Source organism: Budorcas taxicolor, chromosome 3, assembly GCF_023091745.1.
Source record: "Budorcas taxicolor isolate Tak-1 chromosome 3, Takin1.1, whole genome shotgun sequence".
Taxonomy (NCBI): domain Eukaryota; kingdom Metazoa; phylum Chordata; class Mammalia; order Artiodactyla; family Bovidae; genus Budorcas; species Budorcas taxicolor.
This window is the reverse complement of record NC_068912.1, coordinates 22,391,464-22,411,711: the sequence shown is the minus strand read 5'-3', so window position 1 is coordinate 22,411,711 and position 20,248 is coordinate 22,391,464. Positions and strand designations below refer to the sequence as shown.

The following is a 20,248-nucleotide window of genomic DNA, read 5'->3' as shown; positions in this document are numbered from 1 at the left end:
GAAAACCATCTAAACATTTCAACAGAAACCCCAGCCCTGGGTCCACCCACTCTTATCTCCCCACTCCCCCAAGCTGCAGCTGACCGGCCGGGGCTTTTTCCTTTGTGGAGTCATTGATTTCACTGTTTCTGGAGCTCAGACTGCCTCCCAGTGTGTGTCTGTGTGCACACGTGTGTGGCCACTGCTGTTTTTGCAGGGGGCTCACCTCTCTTCTGCCATTTTACCAGGACACAGGAGGCGGCTCTCCGTCTCCCTCTTTCTCTCCCTGCCCCCAACTCAGCCTAGGCTTTTTCCTGTCTCTTAACTCCACCAGTGCAGCAGCAACTAGCTGAGCTGCTTGCGTGAGAGAGAGCGCGCGCGCGCGCACGCGTGTGTGTGTGTGTGTGTGTGTGTGTGTGTGTGTGTGTGTGTGTGTATGTGTGTGTGTGTGTGTTTGCCTGCGCAGCTAGGCCAAGCCTGCGAGCCTGCCTGTCACTGGAGAGTTTTAGTTTGCATTCAGAAGAAAGGAGGAGGGGAGACAAGGAGGGGGGAGGAAAAGGTGGAGGGGGAAGGAGTGGGGGGGCACTGAGAAGGGAGGGAGAATGTCTTGTTTGTGGCTTGTCAGCAATTGCTTGAGACAAGCTTCCATGTGTGAAAGCTACTTGGCATGAATGCCTGGGCCGTACCAAGTGTCACCGCAGCAAGAGGGGGAGTCAGAAGAAAAACAGATCAGACCAGAGCAGACAATAGGCCCCTAAAGTGTTCCCCCTAAGTTGCTTTGATGTTGTCCTAGTGTCTTGATACCAGGAGGCCAGGGATTGCAGGAAAAGGGTCTTTTTTGTCTTCATTCACTTTCCCCCCTCAGTTTCTGAAATGATTCTCCAGAATTTCTCCTCATAAAAAAGGTAAGAGCCCTAACAATTCCTTCTTCTGTGGCAGGCTGGTTCGCCCGTGCCTGGAAGTGGGGGTCTCATTCCTGCGCTGCTCAGGAGGAGCGCTGGGAGCCTGCGATTGGAGCTCTAGCCTTGCCCCTGGAAGTCTTTGCAGGCGCTCCGGGCTGGGGATGGCCCCCTCTTTCTAGGGAACCCCAGTAACACGATCTGCGCCTCTGGGTTGATGGGGGAGAAGGGGTGGATGGAGAGGAATGGGAGGAGGGTGTGAGATTGGAGGGCGTGAAGGGGGGAAAGAGAGAGAGCAGCCTGAAAGAGAGGCAGAGAAGGGCAGAGCCCTCGTTCAGAGCAGCCCCAACCAGGAGTCCAAGGAGGGCCTCCTTGCAAGCTTGCGCTGTGCATTCTCAGGCTGAGCAGGGGCCAGCGGGGGCTCCGCCGAGTGCCTGCAGAGATTACACGGAGCTTTGTGTGTGTGCGAGTGTGCCTGTGTGCGTGTGCGTGTGTGTGGACTTCCCACACCCTGCCCTGGCGTGCCTCGTAGTGAAGGGGAGGTACCCCCATCCTTACCACCCGAGCCCATACTCTCCGGGAGGAAGAGCGGCATGGCAGGCAAGGAGGGAGGCTGAGAGAACTCTGTCGCAAGACGATCCAGAAACTTTTCCCGTCTCAGGGATCTCTCTGGTGTAGAGACCGTGAAGGAGTTGTGGGCGGCCCCGTGCCTCAGTTTCCCCGGCTGTAAAATCCAGAGAGCCGCCTGGGGATGCTGCCCGCCTCTCTGGGATCCGGTAAAAACGGAACAGATACCCTTCTGTCTGAAACGCGTTGAGAAATCTTCGAGCTAGCAATGCTGTGGCATCACAAAGTAGAAGTGTTATCATTGTTCTTGATCGTCATCATCATGATAATAAAACCGTCATTAAGACACCCTGAGACAAATAGACCGGGAACACAGATCAAGTGTCTGAGCATTTCTAAGGAAACAAAAAGCCTTTTTCCACCTGTTGGCTTCTGTCCTTTTCTCTTGTGTCTTTTCCTTAGATTTATTGGCCGATTTGTACAGAGAATGGGGTAGGAGGGGTTGGGTTTTCCCCTTTTCTCCTCCCTGGTACATATTTAAAAAAAAAAAAAAAGAAGAAGAAGAAGAAGGTCAATGTAAGATGCTCGAGAGAGAAAATGTGTCTCTCTTTATAGGAGTTTTTTCAAAACCTTGTGTTTTCTGGCTCTGGCAGGGCATGCAGACACATCTGTAAACTCTGCCTTGGAGGTTAAAGATTTTTATTGTGGCTTCTAGAGATTAAATGAGATTTATTTACAAATGCTGTTTATCAGAAAGTAAATATCTTACTGTGTGTGTGTGAGGGTAAGAATGTGAAGGTTGTTTACTCACTGGTGGTTTTGTGGATAAAACCTTTGCTTTTTAAAGTGACATCTTGAGAGATGGGACTAGAGGACTAAAATCAGTGCCTAATATTAATTTTTAAAAATTTTAAGAAAAATATGTCTGCTTATTTTCTCAAATTGTGGGTTTCCTTTCTTCTGTTCTTATACAGTGATTGTTTCAAGGCTCTCAGTTGTTTCTCTCTCTGAATTCTCTGGGGGAATTTCTCTTTCTTACCTAATTCTAGGTTTTCTGTGACTCTCCTACTTGTCCATAAAAAAAAAAAAAACTGTAAAAGTCTGAGAGGCTGTGCTTCCTTCCATTCTAATTGCAAATGTTTATCGGACCAACTCCCTCTGATAGCTAGAGACTGAAGCAAAGCACCAGCTCTGGTTGAGGATATTTATGTTCTTCCCATTGAGGCCTAGAGAGCCTGACTTCTGGGTGTGGAAAAGGATGAAGAGAAGGTATTAACTGGCTTGGATCTGGCAAGAAGTCACCCCCCGCCCCACAGCATTTCATTGAACCAGAACTGAACTTCATATTTTAGAAATTGTTTTCAACTTTGTAAGCAGAAGGTCTTACCATGGTTTGTCTTTGGCAAGATTTCAGGGTCCAGAAATCTTCCTAAAAGGTTAGAATTTCAGAACTGCAAGGGAAAAGAAAGATTATTCCTCAAGTTTTAAATGAGGACACAAAAGCCCAGAGAAGATCATCAATGATCTGAAGGGGCTCAAAGCAAGTGTAGTTGCATCTGGACCATACCCTGGGGTTCAGAGTGCCCTGCAGGTCAGTTGTTATGCCAACCATCCTTCCCTGGCCTCCACATTTGATTTTGTCTGTCCCAGCATTGAGCCAGCCAAAGATGGGCACCTTTTGGAGTTTTGCCTGCTGTACGAGTTGTAGCAGCACACTCAGCCCTGCTCATGGCACAGACGTGGCAAATATGCGTCACAACATGAATTTGCATGAATTCATACATGTATTCATTTGTTTATTCAACTAATATTCAGGGGCACTTGCTATGTGCTGAGCATCTTGCTGAGAACTGAGGATGTGGGAAAGAACAGGGCAGATGCACCTACACTTCTCTCAAAAAACTTGCAGTCTTATTGGTGTAATCAACATGAACCACGCAAAGTAGTAATTATAATATTGATAATATACATTGAACGGCTTGCAGATGCTGTTATACAGGGCATAAAGTTGTATAAGTCATTGACCTGAAGTTTGTAATTAGACATAAACTGTCTTTTTGGCTTTGTGGCTAGGTTATTACCCCTGGCCAACTTCCATTCCCTGGTAGCATTTCCACTCACATAGAGTCCAGTGTTTGTAAAGACAGCAGAAAATTCCCTCTTTCTCTTTCCCTCCACCCTCCTCCACACAATACAAAAGAGTCACAAATATGTCTGCTAACCCTTTACACATATACTATTAAATAACTTCATACTCATTGTGAGCCAGCCTATTTAACAGTCATTATCTGGGTGATTCACGTTAGCTATAGCCTCTGTGCGCGGTTAAACCAAATAGACATTGGAGGGGGCATGTGTTTAGGGAGACTCTTGCTTGTCTCATTGCACTTGTTCTATAGTTCTTCCAGTTGATACTAAACACTTAGCTGCAGGACACATCACCATTATCACTGTCATCTTAGAATTCCAAAGACATTTGTGTACAAAATGGCTTTTCCCATTCCAACCAACAAGCACACATATCTAAAAAGGGCAGGGGGGTGGAATTAAAGCCTCTTCAGTGGGTCCACTTTTGGTTGATTTGCTAAAATCTCACTGGTTTTATGAAGTCAAAGGTAGGAGAATTCCCTCAACCCCAACGTTTATGGTCTTGTTTGGGGAGAATATTTTGGTGAAATGCCAGTCATTTCCTTGGAGGCAGATTTGTGTTAACGCTTATACCACCGTTTTCTACATTGTGTCTTTTTCTGGTACTCACAGGTGTGAAGTCTTCAATGTTGTCAATCCATCCTTATTTAGATTAATTTAGTAGTTTAAAAGGAAGACAGATATGCCCACCCACACGTAAATCATAGGTTTGGTGCCTATCCTCTGGGAACCCACACAGGTTGTGTGGTCAAGTCACATGAAAAGAGGCATTTCTATGTACCCATTGTTGCTAGGCAGTGAGGGTAGTTGTAGCAGCTACCCTTTCCGGAGCTTGGGTAGTCGTCTGCATTTGGCACCTGTGGCCATTGCCTTCTGTGAGCTGTATGACTTCATTTGCAAGTCTTTGATCACTTCTGAGACACTCCCCCCCAACTCTGTGTTACTCGCTGGGGAGCTGTCTCTGGGGGAGGCAGTCTGAGTTGCCTTGGAAGGGTAATCCAAAGAGAGGAGTAATCTGAGTGGGGAGTTAAACAGTGAATAAAATAAGAATCTGGTTGGGGAAAACATTTAACAGAGCTAGGGAGCCAGACAACAGTGATCCTGGTCATCCTTACCTCTAGAGAAATAAGAACAAAGATTGTGATGATATTTTAAAAAGGTACAATGGGTGGATACTTGCATAAATAAAAGTGCTAGAGCCTTTAGTCCTGCTGAAAGAAAAGAAAGTGAAGTCGCTCAGTTGTATCCAACTTTTGGCGACCCCATGGACAGTAGCCTGCACCAGGCTCCTCCATCCATGGGATTTTCTAGGCAAGAGTACTGGAGTGGGTTGCCGTTTCCTTCTCCAGGGAATCTTCCCAACCCAGGGATCCAACCCAGGTCTCCCTCATTGTAGACAGAGGCTTTACCGTCTGAGCCACCAGGGAAGTCCTGCTGAAGGTAAAACCAATACAACATGCAAGACATTCCTCAAACGCCTTAGATACAAATACTGCTTTTGCATGTAGTTTTATTGAAGGGAATTTTGTGTCCTCCCAACCCCCAAGAGACATACATATAAGATGTAAAATGGAAATTTTCTACATTTCTTTTAAGTCTTGACATTTTGATGCAGTTTAAAATGATATCTGCTTAGTTCTCTATTATAATTTTTTTTTCTGTTTTTGATCGCACCATGTGGCATTTGGTATCTTAGTTCCCCACCAGGGGTCGAACCTGTGCCTGCTGCAGTGCAAGCACGGTGTCTTAATCACGAGACCACCAGGGAAGTCCCAGACTTCTCTTGTATTAATAATATTGTTTAGTTAAGTACTCTTGTTGTCCTTCTGTTTATTTGAGTAAGGTTATGTGACTCACCTAAAGACGCACAAGAAAATAAGGGGCAAGATGGCCATCTGATTAAATCTCCCAATTAGACTAAATCTCTTCAAGAGTTGAGAAGCAAAGAAGTGAGGCAATCACCATGCTATTCAGGTCAAAGGTACTGTGTTGAGAGGGCGTTAAGATAGCTGCCTTAGTTTTTAAAATATATTTATTTAATTTTTGGCTGTGTCGAGTCTTGGTTGTATCGTGAGGGCTCTCTTGTTGAGGCACAGAGGCTCAGTTTCCCCATGGTAAGTGGGATCTTAGTTCCCCAACCAGGGATTGAATCCACGTCCCCTGCATTGAAAGACAGATTTTTAACCACTGGACCAGCAGGGAAGTTCCTGACTGCCTTAGTTTTGGCCCCTTTTTTAAAGACTAAGATTTAGAATGTTGATCAAAAGAGAGGAATTCTCCAATTCTAATTTAATAATTAGGCTTCCCTGGTGGCTCAGATGGTAAAGAATCCACCTGCAATGCAGGAGACCTGGTTCAATCCCTGGGTTGGGAAGATCCCCTGGAGGAGGGCATGGCAACCCACTTCAGTGTGCTTGCCTGGAGAATCCCCATGGACAGAGGAGCTTGGCAGGCTGCATGCAGTCCATGGGGTCGTAAAGAGTTGGACACAACTTAGTGACTAAGCACACAATTTAATAATTACATTGTTTTTTTTGCTAAGTACATTGGACCAGTTTCTGGGTGTTGGTTTTGCCAATCTATTTCTCTGGACGTCTTATAGAATGAAGTGCTGTGCTTTGCTAAGTTGCTTCAGTCATGTCTGACTCTGCCACCACATGGACTATATATAGCCTGCCAAGCTTCTCTGTCCATGGGATTCTCCAGACAAGAATACTGGAGTGGGTTGCCATGCTATCCTCCAGGGGAACTTCCTGACCCAGGGATCAAACCCACGTCTCAGGTCTCCTGAATTGGCAGGTGGATTCTTTACCATTAGTGCCACCTGGAAAACCACTGTAGAATTAAGGGATTGGATTAATCCTCTCTAAATTCCATTCCAGTTCTGTTATTCAGTATTTCTGACTCTATGAATAGGATCTTCCATGAGTCTGGTCTTTCAGTCACCTTACACAAGGCCCAATTCAAGAATTATGGTTACCAAAAGGGGAAATGTGAATTTTGTGGGTGTATGAGATTTGTTCCTGTACATCCAAACTGTGTTGACATTTTGAAGTGGAAAGCACAATAAGGAAAAGTAGGATTTTAACTTATGAATTTCAAGAGAATTTGCCAGTCAGCATGCAGACACATGTGGAAGGAGACTTAAGAACCATTTTCAAAAGACATGCATTTTGAATACGTCTTTCTGTATAATAAGTATGAATTTAAAATGGCCGGACACTTGGTACATCTCTTAGCTTCACTGTTCTCATGCTTCTTCATAGAAATTGTGAAATTCCTTTTTGCATTGTGTTTACATGTTGTTTTGAGGATGCAAGGGACCAATTTAAGCAATTATAGTGTTTATGATACACGCTGTGTGTTTAATGTTATGCTTTTGGGGATGACAGGACTGTTGATGATCTTTATGATATGCAACTCCTGACGGATATTGCTGAAGACTTGCTGATGTGATGACAAATAAATAAATAAAATTATGTGTGCATATATATATATATATATATGATATGTTTAGAATGTGAGTAATAAATTGCTTCTAAAGTGCACCCAAGAGTGGGACAAAAAACGAGAGTAAATGACGTTTTTATTAATCATGTTTTCTATGAGTAATTCCTTGCACTGTTCTTTTGAAATTGGTTAAAGGTTTGGAAAGATGTAATTGGAAAATTTCACATAGCAGCTTTTAATGCAATTTTTAGAATCCCAGAGTAAGTTCTTCTGCCATGTTTTAGAAATCATCTTGGCTTGTTGCAAGAGTGACCAGTTCAAGGCTGCTTTGACAATTAGTAAATCACAGACTCTCTTTGAATTGGTCTTATTTTCTATCTGAAAAAAAAAAATAGTGTATAAGATGTAATTACTTTCTATCTGGAGAAGAGAATTTTGAAAACAACATATAATGATTTTTTTCACTTATATTGTTCTTTCATTCTTGGTTGCTTAAATTTTCTAATTTTGGGTATTTTGCTTAATCTTACACATCAATCCTTAGAAGTAGATATATAGGAGAAAAGCATTATTGACTTTTAAGATGGAAAAACAGAAATAGGTTTGTAGAATAGTATAATGGCATGCTTTTTAGAATATAAGAATATACTCTGTAGATATACGTGAAATGTTTGGTTATTGGTGAATGTTAAACTATTATGGAAAATAATATTCTACATATTATTGTGGTCAACTAATTTTTAATAATATAAATGATTATCAAAAGTGTTTTTATGATATTCACTTGAAGATTCAAAATGCCTCTAATCTAAAGGTTTGGAGAACTTTACTGATTTCCATGAAAGCCAGAATCACTCTTTTTCTTGAAAAATAAATGCACAAATTCAAAATTAACAATAATGTAATGACAGTTGAAAGAAGCCAAGCCTTTATTTGCTCAGAAGAGAAACTTGTGAATCTTGAGGTAACTTTATCTTGCCTAACACTAGATTTATTGGGCTGTCTATTATACTTGGGGCTTGTGTAGTTAGTACATGTTTAAGGAGGAAATCTTTGCAGAGGGTCTATGGACAAGGGACTTTTTGAATGCAGGTCCAGGACACACTTACCCTGAGGGTGCCTGGAGTGGTGAATTATTATATTGAAATCCATGATACACTGGGCTGTTTAAGACAACCATACTCTAAAGAAGGCAGAATTAAAAAAATAAATAAATAAATAAAGAAGGCAGAATTTTAGTTCTTGTGCCTTGTCTTTTCCAAGCCAACTCCTGCTGCTCCTTCAAGAGCATCCTGGCCATTTCTTCCAGAAAGTTCCTTAGTGTCCAAGGAACAAAGCACCCTACCTCTGCTCCTGGGCTGGTCATGTACTTATGTGGCCCTCATCACACTGCACTGGAATGATCTGGCTTCTACTCTGGGCTGTGGTCCCATCAGGGACTGGGGCTGTCTTTGGTTTTTGTACCCCTAATGCCTAGCTTAGGGTGAAACAGCAGATGTTCCATAAATGTTGTTGAATGGATAAACGTTTTTACTGTATACAGAAAGAATGGCAGGTAAAAGGCTTAGATTATATAATCTTATGTCCCAAGTTTAAAAAACAGGAAGTTTCTTATATTAGGGTAGTCACTCTTCTCGTTTGCAGGTAAATTACATATTCATAATGAAGTATTTTTTTACCCTTGAACATTCCTATTTCTTGTGTCCAGTTTTTCTCCCCTAAAGCTTTTTTGCCATGCTTCCCACTCTTGAACCTTGTGCTTCCCTTACTTAAGAGTTTATTTTTTATGTCAGAGAATGTGTGCTCAGTCACTTCAGTCGTGTCCTACTCTTTGCGACCCCATGGACTGTAGCCTGACAGTCTCCTCTGTCCATGGATTCTCCAGGCAAGAATACTAGAGTGGGATGTCCTGCCCTTCTTCAGGGGATCTTCCCAACCCAGGGATCGAACCTGCGTCTCCTGCATTGCAGATGGATTCTTCATCCACTGAGCCACCTGGGAAGCCCTTATGTCAAAGAATCCCTTATGACAAATGAGTTGGTGAAGTTTGTCTTGATAGTGGTAGCTGAAGAGAAGTTTATTCTACCTCAGTACATGGAAAATAAAGAGAGATTTGGGGAAGTCAGGACAATCAGAGGATAGTGAGGTAAATGACTGTCTTCCAGGAAACTGCAGTTGTGACCCATCTGAAACAAAGAAGGGGAATAGTACAATCTAACTTTTCTCTTCTAGAAAGGGTTTTAAGTACTGAACCCTCTAACAAAGGCATTCTGGTTGCAAAGAATTGGACCACTGAAGTTTCCTCGAGAAAAGGGATTTTCATTGTGAGGATGCTCACAGATGGAACCTGGAATTAGAACTGGAAATCTCTGAGCTACTGAAGAAACTCTAGGCACCACCTTCTGTCTTCCATCAGTCCTGTCCTCTCAGGGTGTGTTTGCTTTCTTTAGGCTCCTTTGTTGCCTTCCTTGAGCTGCTTTTGCTGCCTGCTGGTTTGGTCTTCTAACGTTATTCTGAATAATCACTCAATCTCATAGCTTTTGTTTACACCTAACTGTTGCTTCTTTAACTTGCCAAGGACCCCCCATGTGGAGAACCCTACACCCTTTCTCCCTTACTTCCTTCATGACTTCTTCCCCAAGGCTTCTGTCCTTATATTCTTTCATTTGTAGTGTTCCCTGTGAATTGCTTCATTCGCTCAGAATTCCCTAATTTAGATTCCCAAGAAAGAATCCAACTGAGCCTTTCATTGCCCTGTCTTATAGGACTCTAACCAGTCTATGATTGGAGTTGCCCACGGAACAGAAGTGCACCTTTAGTTCAGGATGCTGTGGCAGAGGGTGGTGGGTAGGAACAGATGGGTTGTCAGTCAGTATAAAACTGGATTGCCTTTTAGTAGGAACTATGGAAGGGCCATCTTCCCTTCCGTATAGCTCACAACAAATGTACTTGACATATCTATTATGAGTCCATTAGGGAAGTCTGAGAAATTAAGGATAACCAGATTATTAAAAATTAAAATGTTTCATGGATGATGATTAGTATAACTGAGATAAGAAGACCATGGGAACAAATAGCAACTTTATAACCAGGAAAGAAACTGGGAGAGGGAAGTGTATTAGAGTTAGTTCTCAGATGAGTGGCATCATTTCATACATTTATTAAAGAATGAAGGTAGATAAATAGTGAAAGTGAGACTATACTGACATGAATCCCAGAGGCTAGTTTAAAAAACAAGCATAATCCTGGAATTGAGGCCCAGAGTGAGGATAAATAGGAATACTAAGCTTTTTAGGGAGTTTCTGCCTATCCTTTCTTCCTGTATTTTATCCCTCTTCTTCTCTGTTCTGTACTTGATCCCTCTTAACTTTAGCTTCTGGAACCATCTGTCATGAATTAGTGATGTGACCTTGGGCTAGTTATTTATTCTCTCTCAAACTCAATTTATTCATCTGTAAAATAGGTTAATGATTATTATTTCAATAGCTTATTATATGAATTAAATTAGATGGCATAATATATTTAAAGTGACTGGTACACATTACTTAGAATGTCTTAGGTGCTCAGTCAATTGTAGCAATTATTCTAGCACAAAGGAAGGAAGGAATTGACTAAACAATGTTCTGAGCAAAATTTTCCTTGTCATATCATTTATTCCTTGGGATAATCCCACAGGACTTGTATTATTTCTACTTTTTCTTTTATTGAGGTACAAGTACAGTATTATATAGTTCATGTGTTATTTCTACTTTATGAGTGAGAATACACTAATAATATTTAATTGGTATCTGCTGTGAGGAAAGCACGAGCTAAACCCTTTCTTGTGTTGTCATATTTGAACCAAGATAGATACTGTTCGTGTCTTCATCTCCTAGTTGAGGAAACTGAGGTCTAGAGTTGGGAAGTTGGTTGGCAAGTTCAACTTGCCCCAAATCATACATCTAGTAAGTGATAACCAGAGCTTGGGTGTAAGTCTGTCTGAACCTAGGCCAGTCTGACTAAAGTTTTCCAAAGTCGCAGAATTGATGAATGAGTATGACTGAGTCAAGACCAAGGTCTTGGTTAGGGCAGTAGTTCTGTAGTTCACTACCAGAGCTGCACGCTGATGAAGAATAGTGGTAGCCATACACACACTTGTGCTGTATCTGAATCTGAGTGTCATGATTGGATTGCAAGGGCAAACTTTGGAAAGGGTACAAAGGGAAAATTTTTTTTAAATAATTGAAATATGTTAAAATAAGTTCTCTCAGACTTGCTGAAATGATTTAACAAACGTGCTGGAAATGTCTATTGTGTGTCAGGCAATGAAAAATAGGCTTGGCACTGTGGAAATGCAAGATGAGGAAGGCTGGCTCCCTGCCTTTAAGGTGCTTTCATTCTGGTGGCTGGAGATTGATACTCACCCAACCAGTGATAAAGCAGAGGGCAATAGATGAAAGAACTGTGGAGTCAAGAGAGAACATTAATTTGGTGGTGAAGAGTATGTTGGTGGAAGGAACTTGGGAAGTCTTCGTGATGGAGATGGCATTTGCAATGGTTTTTGAGGGGACAAATATGGAAGTACTGCCTTCTATAGTTTCCTTTTTCTTCACACCAAGGATTTCATAAAGGATGGTATAAAGAAGATAACTACTGTGGTAATATATGGCTAGATTATAGGATTTCAAAGAGTAAATTCTTTGACTAAAAGTAGAGAAGCATCTACTCTGATTAATCATAGAGAATAAACAACAAGGTCCTATTGCATAGCACAGGAAACTAGATTCAATATCCTGTGGTAAATCAAAATGGGAAAGAATATAAAAAAGAACATATGTATGTATATACCTGGATCAGTTTGCTGTGTAGCAGAAATTGACACAATGTTGTAAATCAACTGTACTTCAATTAAAAATGATTTTTAAAATTAAAGGATAAAATCATAGAGGTATGTTGGTATTTTTCTGGTCTACAATTATGTATATTTTTATTGAAGGGATCAGAATGTGGAATCCTCTATTCTGTGCATCCTCAGTGGGGGATCTGTAGTTGTCCAGCCATCCGGCAAGAGCCTGCAAATCCCTCCAATGGCCAAATGGTACACCAGTAGCTGTTCTCAGCTATATTGAGTGGTATTAACTAGGTATGAGCGCATAGGTCATTTATCCATCTACACTTCGATTAGAGATTGTTTTCTGTAGCTGGGAATTCCCAGTTTTCCTTACATACATTATCAGGCTTTCTGAAATTTTTTTGGAGACAGTCCTAATTGAAAACGTTTTTGTCTTGTTTTCCATAAATTTATTTGTGATTGGTAGTCTGTTTCCAAATGTCCTTTCAGGTTGTTAATTAGATGGAGTTTCCACATCTTAATCCTGTTTACAGAGGCCAAGAAGACGTCTTCCACTTATGGACCTTATCCACTTGTACTGAGAACGTCCATACTTGTGTTTATTCTGTGAGGTAGAAACCCAGCTCGGAGAACGCAATGGCAATGCACTCCAGTACTCTTGCCTGGAGAATCCCATGGACGGAGGAGCCTGGTGGGCTGCAGTCCATGGGGTCGGGAAGACTCAGACACGACTGAGCTTCACTTTCACTTTCACTTTCATGCAGTGGAGAAGGAAATGGCAACCCACTCCAGTGTTCTTGCCTGGAGAATCCCAGGGACGGGGGAGCCTGGTGGGCTGCCGACCATGGGGTCACGCAGAGTCAGACACGACTGAAGCGACTTAGCAGCAGCAGCAGAAACCCAGCTAAAAAGATCTATCGTTTTGATTTATTTTGGGTTTTTGCTCAAGTCCCCTTTTCCCAAGCTCTGTCTTAATGTTCATCCTTTTTTTTTTTTTCAAGATCTGGCTCAAATGTCACCTTATGACAAAGTCTTTCTCACTTTCTAGCAGGAAATCTCTCCAACTCTATGGTATCCATGTTATTGTGTTCTTTTCTTGGAATGGTCATAATATCTATATGTGTTTGCTATCACAAATCCCTTAATAGGTAATAAACAAGAGGGCAGGGCCTTGAGTTCTAGTCATCTGTGTGTCCTTCAAAATACCCAACAGGGTCCCTGCTTTACAGGTGGTTGATGCCCAGAGATGTTTATTGAACTGAACTTAATTGTATTCTTGGTTTTATTGGATTGGTTTTGGGTATGGTAACCTTGATGTCTGACCCCCACTTCCCTTTTGGAAAAGAAATGTTGCTTTAAAAAAAGAAAAAAAAAAGCATCATCTTACTGATTTTAGGATGAAAGAAACCATGTAATATAAATAGTAATTATAATTATTATTAATAAGCATCATTAACATAGCATGGACTGATAGGGTTATTTTCTTTACTTGCTTTTGCTGGCTGAGTGGGCAGGCTTGGTAAACTAACTGGTCTTTTCCATCTCTAATATCTATGATTCCTTGAAATTTTATGTAGACAAGTACAAGCTAATGTATACTGGAAGGAACAATTGAAACAGCTCATACTCACTGATGGGCTCTGAATTACTCTACTTGTAAGTGCTCAGGAAAAAGATCTCGGATTCATTGTGGATTGCTCAATGGGGACATCTGCTCGCTGTGTAGCAGCAGTCAGAAGAATGAATGAGATATAATAGGCTGTATTAACTTTGAGAATGGGATAAAGAATAATGCAGGAGATAATATAGTGCACATAATTTGGCATTGACTATTTCTGTAATTACAATAAAACATTTTAATGATATACATTGATGTTATGACTTCACCTTAAAATCAGAATTCGGCATTGAGTCCTTTCATTTCCGAGAAAACAAAGCAGAAATATAAAGGATCCAGAGAAAAACAACAGACTGTCTCCAAGACATACAAGGGATTTGCCTGTAATGAGAAACTGAAATGACAAGGACATTTTAATTTGGATAAAGGGGGGAAAATGACATTGTATAAATTTATTTAAAATTAATGAAAGTTTCACAAAATTGCTAGAGCTAGCTTCTGATTATCCCTGGTAATGGAGGTCAGAGATAGGCAGGATAATTGAAATCCCTGATAATCTCCAACCCTCATTTCAGATATTAGTTGTAGGATCCAGTCCTATGGAAAGTTTTAACAGATGAATAAATACAAGACATAGCAGCCCAGGGTTTGTGAACTAAATGGCTCATGAGAAAGACAGTGTGGGATGTTGGGAAACACACAGAATTTGGAATAAGGTGTCATTTCTGTTTATCATCCATACAACCTTGAGTGATATGCTTCACTTCTATGAGACCCAGTTCCGTCATCTGCAAAGTGAAGGATCTGTAAAATTATAGTTTGTTGGGAAAACTACATACGTTCATTGGAAGTGGTTGGTGAGTGGTCATGTAAGAATTTGAGAGCTGGTTGTCAAGAGTGCTGTCCCACTTGGTTTGCCATCTCGAGAGCAGACATGGCTCCCAATACCAGGGAGGAGAAGGGGAGCTCACACCACTCTTCCCTTCTCTTCAATCTGTTATCGCTTGTGCTCATGGTAGGAGGTTTTAGAAGAAGTATGCAACATTTCCTTCATCTCCAGAACCATCTGCAGCATGCCTACTTCCTTGCTTCCAGAAAACCTTAAGATAACTTTGCATATATTTTTTATTAATGCAAGATTATTTAAGGGTCATCTCCTGTGATTTTCTTAATAGCCCTATAAGGCTCATACTGCAATAATCCTCACCTTCCAGAGTGCAGATGCTAAGGCACAGACACCTTGCTTAGGGACACATAGTAACAGCAGAATACAGAGTCAAACCTATGCTCTCTTGCTTCTCGGTTGATTTTAAAAGTTTAGAAAACTGTCTCATGTGACAATATTGATCCCTTTTCTGGGGAGTGGCTGGGCTGGTGTTTCCTTATTTCCCTGGGAACTCCTCCTCTATCCTTTGGCACACAGTTCAGGATTCATCACCAGAAGTCATCTTGTCTGCCTTCACACCCCTGTCTTGTAGCTCTTAACAGGTTATTATGTTAACAACAGTAGAAACCCTTTTACCCTGTTCAATGAATAGTTGGTGACTTAGCTGAACAAGTTAGTTAAAGCAAGAATCATACAAAGTGATGGAATCATCTCTTAAGCCTTTATTTCCACTTAAAACATCCCTCAAGTTTTTGATGTAGGGCCAAGGCCTGTCTTTTGAGTTTAGGGCCTCCCAGTAGCACTCCTCATCCTATTTCTCATTTAAGCCACACCTCCAAGGCTTTCACAGTCATTTTGTCTCAGTTTCTTTAAAGTGGAGCTGGATCTTAAAGACATTCTGTGAGACAATCAGATTTTTCCAGATTTAATGATGACTCTTCCCTGGTAGTTCAGTGGTAAAGAACCCGCCTGCCAATGCAGGGAACGAGAGTTCAATCCCTGGGTTGGGAAGACCGCTTGGAGGAGGACATGGCAACCCACTCCATTATTCTTACCTGGAGAATCCCATGGACAGAGGGGCCTGGCGGGCTACAGTCCATGGGGTCGCAAAGAGACATGCCTGAGCAGCTAAACAGCAACAATGCCCACAACCTAAGTTGACAATGCATTTTTTAGTAACTCACCTTTAATGTGCCTTTCCCAAACTTTCAACTTATTGATAGATCTCATAGAAACAATTTTCTCTTGTGCGCTCATATTTCATTATTTTAAGTAACTTTAATTAAATTGTGGAATTATGATAGGAAGAACTAGCATAAGTAGTTTTCTCCACTGGTGGGAGCAAGCAGGGGTCAGGCCTCCTGGAGTAGCCACTCTTGGCTGTGATCAGGCAGCATGCTGTGGGCCTGGTCTTTACATTTGCAGAGGGAATGGAGACCACAGATGAGTCTCAGTCAAGTGCTGGCCACTTAAGAGACCCCTGTCTCAGTATGGCTTCTGTTCCACGTCTGGCCTGGAAGATGAATACCTTGAAACTTTAGCTTTTATCTTTTTGGTTAGTCCCAAAACCCAGTACAGTGATAGGTGTGTGTATGTGCTCGGTCATGTCCAACTCTTTGCGACACCATGGGCTGTAGCCCACCAGGCTCCTCTGTCCATGGAATTTTCCAAGCAAGAATACTGGAGTGAATTGCCATTTCCTACTCCAGGAGATCTTCCCGACCCGGGAATTGAACCCAAATCTCTAGTATTGGCAGGTGGATTCTTTATCACTGTACCACCTGGGAAGCCCAGTGGGTGTATAGTGGACCCTCAATTAACACTGATTAACTAGCTAACTGATTACACCAACAAAAGCAAAACTCAACTTTGTTGCTGCACATCTTCTGGTGAGGGTCTTAAGCACCATCCTCTGTGTAGAAGTTGGATTAGAGAGAAAGAATTAGCAAAAGCATTCCTAATATTGCTGTAGGATAAGATGATATATACCATTAGAAGCTGAATGGAAGGCAAATACAAAGAAGTGAATTTTGTATGATATGTAATTAACCTGGGTAACTCACTAGCACATAATAATAGTGAGATAGTACACTTGATAACATCTTATAAATGATCAGATAATATTCTTACATGAGGAAAAATCCACACTTATGACCACAGTATTTGACTATGAAAAGCCTCTCTGATGATTACTTTCAGGACCAGCTGGGTCAAGAAAACATTTCCCTGACTGACATATCCTTGCAATGTTGAGTTTATGATATGCTTCTTGTGACAAACTAAATCATCTTGAATTGAGCACCAGAAGAGGAAAGAAGTCAGATCTGAAGGATATTAAACTTGATGGCAGATTTAGGAGATACAGGTAGAATGTTGGTGAGGGCAGGGATATCCTCTTTCCTAAGATAAAGGAAATCAACCCTGAATATTCATCGGAAACACTGATGCTGAAGCACCAATACTTTGGCCACCTGATGCAGAGCCGACTCATTGGAAAAGACCTTGATGCTGGGAAGGATTGAAGACAAAAGGAGAAAGGGGCAGCAGAGGATGAGATGGTTAGATGGCATCACCAATTCAATAGATAAGTCGCAAAGTTGAATATGACTTAGCGACTGAACAACAAGAAGATACCGTGGGCAAAAACATTTAGCCTTGTGCTGAAAAAAATGTTTGAAACAAAATTAACAGAGCAAGCATAGTTGGAAAAGTACAGAAAGTTTCTATGATGAGTAAATGGGATGAGAAAAAGTATCGGTTCTGTTCAGTCGCTCATTCGTGTCGACTCTTTGCAACCCCGTGGACTGCAGCACGCCAGCATTCCCTGTCCATCACTAACTCCTGGAGCTTGCTCAAACTCATATCCATTGTGTTGGTGATGCCATCCAACCATCTCATCCTCTGTTGTCCCCTTCTTCTCCCGCCTTCGATCGTCCCCAGCATCAGGGTCTTTTCCAGTGAGTCAGTTCTTCACATCAGGTGGCCAGAGTATTGGAGGTTCAGCATCAGTCCTTCCAATGAATATTCAGGTCTGATTTCTTTTAGGATTGACTGGTTTGATCTTCTTGCAGTCCAAAGGACTCTCAAGAGTCTTCTCCAACACCACAGTTCAAAAGCATCAATTCTTTAGCACTCAGCTTTCTTTATGGTCCAACTCTCACATCTATACAAGACTACTGGAAAATACATATACATATATATATATCCACACTATATATTTACCTATTTGTGTATATATATACACACATATATATTTGCTTATTATATGTATGTGTGGATATACACATATACGTATGTGTGGATATACACATATACATATGTGTGGATATACACATATACATATGTGTGTATATATATACACAAATAAGTAAACATATATATATAGTGTGTGTGTATGTGTGTATGTATACAGTAGAAATGACACTCCATAGGATCTGGTGTGAATCTTCTCATTAATTTTCCATATTGTGTACCTGTTGACCAATTCCAATAATTAATTCTTGAGGCCCTCCCTATTCTTCAAGAGGTTATGAAGCAGTTATCTAGAAAAGTAAGAATGGAATTAACACTGTATTGAGCATTCATTGTGTGCCAGTTATTATGCTAAGTATTTAATATAGCTTAGCATATTCCTGGAGAAGGCAATGGCACCCCACTCCAGTACTCTTGCCTGGAAAATCCCAGGGACGGAGGAGCCTGGTAGGCTGCAGTCCATGGGGTCGCTAAGAGTCTGACACGACTGGGTGACTTCACTTTCACTTTTCACTTTCATGCACTGGAGAAGGAAATGGCAGCCCACTTCAGTGTTCTTGCCTGGAGAATCCCAGGGATGGGGGAGCCTGGTGGGCTGCCATCTATGGGGTCGCACAGAGTCAGACACAACTGAAGCGACTTAGCAGTAGCAACAGCAGCATATTCCTTTGAATATAAGTTGCAATTGATTTTTTAAGATCAACATTACTTTATGTGCCACTATGAAAGAAAAAAACGAAAACTCCCAATTAACCATAGCACACCATCAATGTTAAAATATATCTTGATTACAGAGTTATTAAGACTTGATAAATATGCATCTTAGAGAATCAGTGAGATATAGTATCTCATTTAATCCTCCCAATGACCCCTTACATTAAGCATTCATATTGCCAGAGGAAGAAACTGAGGCTCAGAGAATCATTTACCTAAAGTCAAGTAGTAGGTAAGTGTTAGAACTGGAGTTAAACCCAAATTGATCTGTCTCCAAATCCACTGCCCTTTCCATAGTTCCATAGTTCTATGCCCTTGCTGATGGAAAAAAGTGCTTGCCCAGGATTCAGAGATTTTAGAAAATAAATAATAAAAACAGTGTATTCTACTAAAAGCACTCACCTTTGAACTTGTCTCCCCAAAACCTTTCCTCAGGGGAAAGCTGAGTGACACTAGAGTCAGTAAGAGCCATGGATTTCTAAGAGTAAAAGGACAATTTGAGTTCCTCTGGTTCAGTCTATGTCTGGTGGTTGAATGCTGATGATAACACTCCCCCAGGGAGCCCTGTGGCCTGTGAGAAGCACCAGCAGGGCAGGGCCACTTGGGCAGCTCGGTGCACCTTTTGTGAGCTTTGCTTTCATCTCTTCACTGGTTCGGTTCTGTGTGTGGAGAGTCTAGAGTTGGCCTCACTGTCTTGGCACCACATGGCCCTTCCCATATTTGAGAACAAGTATGAGGGCCCCTCAAAGACTTGTCTTCTCCAAGGTGAACCTTCTGACTTCCTTACAGGATATGGTATAGAAGTCTCTCTGGCTGCTATTCTGTTGTCTGTATTCTTTTGAAAAAAAGAGGCATTCAGAAGGGTTTCCCAGGTGGCTCAGTGGTAAAAGAATCTGCCTGCCAACCCAGGAGTTGCAGGAGACACTGGTTCAATCCTTGAATCGGGAAGATCCCCTGGAGAAAGGCATGCAGCCCACTCCAGTATTCTTGCCTGGAGAATCTCATGGACAGGAGAGACTGGCAGGCTGCAATCCATGGGGTCACAAAGAGTTGGACACGACTCAACAGGCATACTCAGTTATTTTGTTTCATATGGGATAGAGATCTGTCACCTTCTGAATCTGCCTGCAATGTGGGAGACCTAGGTTAAATCCCTGGGTTGGGAAGATCCCCTGGAGGAGGACATGGCAACCCACTCCAGTATTCTTGCCTGGAGAATCCTCATGGACAGAGGAGCCTGGTGGGCTACAGTCCATGGGGTCGCAAAGCATCTGACACGACAGAGAGACTAAGCACAGCACAGCACATCTCCTGGCACAAGCTGTGAGTACATTTGATGTGTGCAGAACCTCATCGCAGAAGTACAGACTTCTCCTTCCTTCTCTCTCCACCCCTCCCCCTTCCCCGCCCTTTTCTTAACACCTACTGCTATGTAGGCCATCTGAACTTTAAAATTTATTTCATTAGAATTGATTAAGGATTTTTTACTTTGGGCATGTGTTTGCTTTGTTTTCTTGAATTTTTTTTTTTTTTTTTGGCATTTGATACTGATCTCCCCCAATTTTGTAGCATCCACAAGTGAGATTTTAAAAAAAAAAAAAAAGGTTTTTCAGAGCATTAATAAAAGCATTGCAGCGCAAATTGAGCTGGGTAGGGACAAAGACAGAGCTGGCTGGGAGGTCATAGAAAATCTTTTAGTTGTTCAGTTACCAGTCCACCATATTCTTCTGTCCTATCCTTCTATGCCCTGCATTTCCCTATCTTGTTTATAAGAATATCAGGGGCTTTACACATGCCACCTCATTTTACCCAGGCAAAATGTCCATAACAAGATATGACTGTCCCTGTTTTCAGTTCAGTTCAGTTGCTCAGTTGTGTCTGACTCTTTGCAACCCCATGGACTC

General features: G+C 41.7%; 1 protein-coding gene across 1 annotated transcript in view; it reads left to right on the top strand.

Annotated features, from left to right (window-relative positions):
• Positions 1 to 783: 783 nt before the first annotated feature.
• The window catches only part of BCL9 (BCL9 transcription coactivator), a 93,568-nt gene continuing 74,103 nt past the window's right edge, over positions 784 to 20,248 (top strand). Inside the window, exon 1 of the mRNA XM_052636950.1 lies at positions 784 to 884. The gene's annotated coding sequence lies outside the window, so the exon portion shown is untranslated. The remainder of the gene's footprint in view (positions 885 to 20,248) is intronic.